Here is a 4,481-nt window from a genome sequence, read left to right as displayed (position 1 = left end):
TATGAGGTTGGAAAATATTTAAGAATATATGGGAGTATTCTTGCCAAGACGAGGAGAGCTGAAGAAGTACAATTACAAAGATCACCTGTCTCGTTCAAAATTCTGTTGAAAGTCTCTCAGAGGAGGACAAATCTGTTCTGTTTGAGCTACAACACAAGTTGGATGATATGTATAAACTGAAAGCAGAGGGAGCCTTTGTCAGATCTGGGAAGAAGTGGCTCGAGGAGGATGAACAAAATTCATCTTGTTTTTTTTCAGGTTAGAAAAAGACCACTCTTAAAAATAATACAATTCAACGATTAAATATTAATGGTCTCATCACAGATGATCCCAAATTAGTCTCTGACTTTAGTTCCAACTTCTATAGGAATTTATATAGTTCTAAGTACTGTGAGATTTTCTCAACCATTATTTTTTTTGACTCTCTGGGGGATGTGAAATCAATTGGGGAGGCTGACAAGGAAACAGTGTGACTCTATTATAGTTGAAGAGATCATTTATGCTATTGAACACCTTAGATATAATACGTCTCCTGGGACTGATGGTATATCTGCCAAGTTTTTCTCAACTGTTAGCCCCATTAGCCCTTGCGGCCTGCTAACGTTAGCTGTCTAGAGCCCCACTAATCCATCACGACTGGTCTACCGACGGAAATGCACGAGGAGGCTATAAACAGACTTCCTACGTCTTCTGCTAGCTTGCTACCCCCGGCCTGATAGCCGGCCCGCTAGCCTTCTGCTAGCTTGTTAGCCTCGGCCTGATAGCCGGCCCGCTAGCCTTCTGCTAGCTTGCTACCCCGGCCTGATAGCCGGCCCGCTAGCCTTCTGCTAGCTTGTTAGCCTCGGCCTGATAGCCGGCCCGCTAGCCTTCTGCTAGCTTGTTAGCCTCGGCCTGATAGCCGGCCCGCTAGCCTTCTGCTAGCTTGCTACCCCCGGCCCAGCTAGCTGTCTGAATTTACGTATCCCCAGCCAGCCCAACCACTCACTGGACCCATATGTTCACTAGGCTACGCATCCCTCTCTCTAATATCAATATGCCTTGTCCATTACTGTCCTGGTTAGTGATTACTGTCTTATTTCACTGTAGAGCCTCTAGCCCTGCTCAATATGCCTTAACCAACCATGTTGTTCAACCTCCTACATATGAGATAACAAGACCTGGTTTAAACATCTCTAGAGACTATATCTCTCTTCATTACTCAATGCCAAGGTTTACCTCCAATGTACTCACATCCTACCTTACCTTTGTCTGTAAACTATGCCTTGAATCTATGCTGTCGTGACCAGAAACCTGCTCCTTTTACTCTCTCTTCCATACGTGCTAGACGACCAGTTTTTATAGTCTTATCCTACTCCTCCTCTGTTCCTGTTATTTTGCTTCTTTGCACCCCAGTATCTCTACCTGCACATTCATCTTCTGCCGATCTACCATTCCAGTGTTTAATTGCTATATTGTAATTACTTCACCACCATGGCCTATTTATTTCCTTAACTTACCTCATTTGCACTCACTGTATATATAGATTTTTTGTTTTATTTTGTTCTACTGTATTATTGACTGTATGTTTTGTTTATTCAATGTGTAACTCTGTGTTGTTGTATGTCACACTGCTATGCTTTATCTTGGCCAGGTTGCAGTTGCAAATGAGAACTTGTTCTCAACTAGTCTACCTGGTTAAATAAAGGTGAAATAAAAATAAATACATTTTAAAAAGCTGTACCAAACGGCTAGCGTTGTCCTGGTAACCATAAAGAGGGGACACAGACACATATCATTATGGATGCTGATGTCACTGTTGTCATAAACTGCTTTACAGAAACCCAGCCCAGAGCTAAGCACAATAGACCAAGCTGTATGCTAGATCAGACCAAGCTGTATGCTAGACCAGACCAAGCTGTATGCTAGACCAAGCCAGACCAGACCTGTATGCTAGACCAGACCAAGCTGTATGCTCAGGCCAGACCAAGCTGTGTATGCTAGGCCAGACCAGACCTAAGACTGTATGCTAGGCCAGACCAAGCTGTATGCTAGACCAGACCAAGCTGTATGCTAGACCAGACCAAGCTGTATGCTAGGCCATCTGGTGTTCAGATCTGGAGAGACTTTCCTCTGCCTCGTCAGCATCAGGATGTTGTTGAGGCTTCCCAGAGGATCCACGAAAGTCATGTCTCTCTCCTGTGTGAACGAGAACATCAAACAGATGGTAAACTTATTATGACCATCTACTGCAAATCACAGAGTCTTACAAGAGGCATGAATATGTATATAAAAAAGTGCCTATAATGGCCACTTTCATCGTGATTTCCTAAAATATTGTTTGTGTTGCAAATGTAAGAAGGGTCTTTCCACAAAAAGGGTGTCTTTTGCATCCCTTTGACAATTTAAGTAGAAATTATGCACCAATGTTGAATTCTGAAAAGCCTGTTAGATGAAGTGCACTTTAATGTGGACTACATGGATATTGAAATAAATCTAATAGAAAAGTCACAAAAATATATGTACCAATGACGGATAGCACCTTTAACAATGTATTGAGTACTGAACAACGTATTAAATTGTAGAACTTCATGAGAATGCCCCTTTCAAACCCCACATTAGTTCAAGAAATGCATATTTAGTGCCCGTTTTTAAGTCAGTTCTCACTGGTCTTACTCGAATCTTCAGCCTCAGGCTATTTAGGTGAGTGTTGCTGTTGCCACATGAAGCAGTGCCCACTTTGTTTAAGGACAGTTAGGACGTGGACAGACAGGACTCTACCTTTGTAGAGCACATGCCCCTTTGCCCTTCCAGTCTCTGAAGTGACATGGACAGTTAGGAGGTGGACAGACAGGACTCTACCTTTGTAGAGCACATGCCCCTTTGCCCTTACAGTCTCTGAAGTGACATGGACAGTTAGGAGGTGGACAGACAGGACTCTACCTTTGTAGAGCACATGCCCCTTTGCCCTTCCAGTCTCTGAAGTGCCCTTTTGGGTGGTGGTTTAATCTGTATTCATTTTTAGGTCATGCCCCTTTGCCCTTACAGTTCTGAAGTGACATGACATGATGACAGACAGGACTCCCTTACTGTCCCCAGTCCACCTGACCGTGCTGCTGCTGGACAGACAGGACTTCCAACTGTTCTGCCTTATTAGTCTCGACCATGCTGGACATTTATGAACATTTGAACATCTTGGCCATGTTCTGTTATAATCTCCACCCGGCACAGCCAGAAGAGGACTGGCCACCCCACATAGCCTGGTTCCTTCCCTTACAGGTTTCTTCAGGTTTTGGCCTTTCTAGGGAGTTTTTCCTAGCCATGCCCCTTTGCTTCTACACCTGCATTGCTGCTGTTTGGGGTTTTAGGCTGGGTTTCTGTACAGCACTTTGAGATATCAGTCTGATGACATGGACGAAGGGCTATATAAATAAATTTGATTTGATTTTGATTTGTTACTTTACCCTTTGCTCTCTGCGCCTGACTCTACCTTTGTAGAGCACCCACTACTCCTAGAAGTCATAACACTTGTCACCTAAAACCCTCAGAGCACATGCCCCTTTGCCCTTGCACTCTGTCGGACTGTATTACAGGTGGACAGACAGGCCATAGAAAGTCCCTTGTTTAATCCACCAGAAAAGACAGAACAAATAATACTACAAAAATGCCCCTTGATTAAACTCAAATATACTAATTGATAAAAATAAATAAAAGTAAAACTGAATACATAATAATACATAAATCTTTGTAAATTATATCATAAATAGGTCTGGTGGAGTTGTCATGGACATGCAGCTAACAAAAATATATGTAGAAATGCCCCTCTACACTACCCAAAATTACAACCAATTAATTGCAGCATTACCACAAAAATGGTGGCAAGGGGAAAAAGTAAGAAACTTGTCTGTCAGCCCTGCATTAAAGACAAAAATTGGTTAAAGAAAATTATGAATGACCCTTTGCCCTTCCAGATTCAAAACTTGGAACTTTTCAATTTGAATTATTATACAAAATTCTTGCAACCAATACAATGTTCTATATGGGGGATACAATGAACCTCTCTGCAGATTTAGCTGCGAAGAGACAGAATCATTAGATCATTTGTTTTAGTACTGTAATTATGTAGCTTGTTTTTGGTCGCATGTCAAGGAATGGCAACATTTACCTGGAGCTAACTCTGCAGACAGCACTACTGGGGGATTTGAAAAGTCATAGACAATTGATCAATAATATAATAATACTTTAGCAAACATGTTAATTTTTTATTTTTTATTTACTATCTGCAGCAACTATGAGAATATAAAGGCCAAATATATGGCAAATAGAACGGGGTGGTCTTCAGAGATAGATGGGAGAGGTTTAGGGGTTTTGAAGGATAGGACTGGATGGTCTTCAGAGATAGATGGGAGAGGTTTAGGGTAACTGAAGGATAGGACTGGATGGTCTTCAGAGATAGATGGGAGAGGTTTAGGACAGAACAAATAACTGATTAAACTCAAATATAC

The sequence above is a fragment of the Oncorhynchus keta genome, unplaced genomic scaffold, assembly GCF_023373465.1.
Source record: "Oncorhynchus keta strain PuntledgeMale-10-30-2019 unplaced genomic scaffold, Oket_V2 Un_contig_4398_pilon_pilon, whole genome shotgun sequence".
NCBI classification, from domain to species: domain Eukaryota; kingdom Metazoa; phylum Chordata; class Actinopteri; order Salmoniformes; family Salmonidae; genus Oncorhynchus; species Oncorhynchus keta.
The sequence above is the reverse complement of the archived record's forward strand: the minus strand, read 5'-3'. Positions refer to the sequence as shown.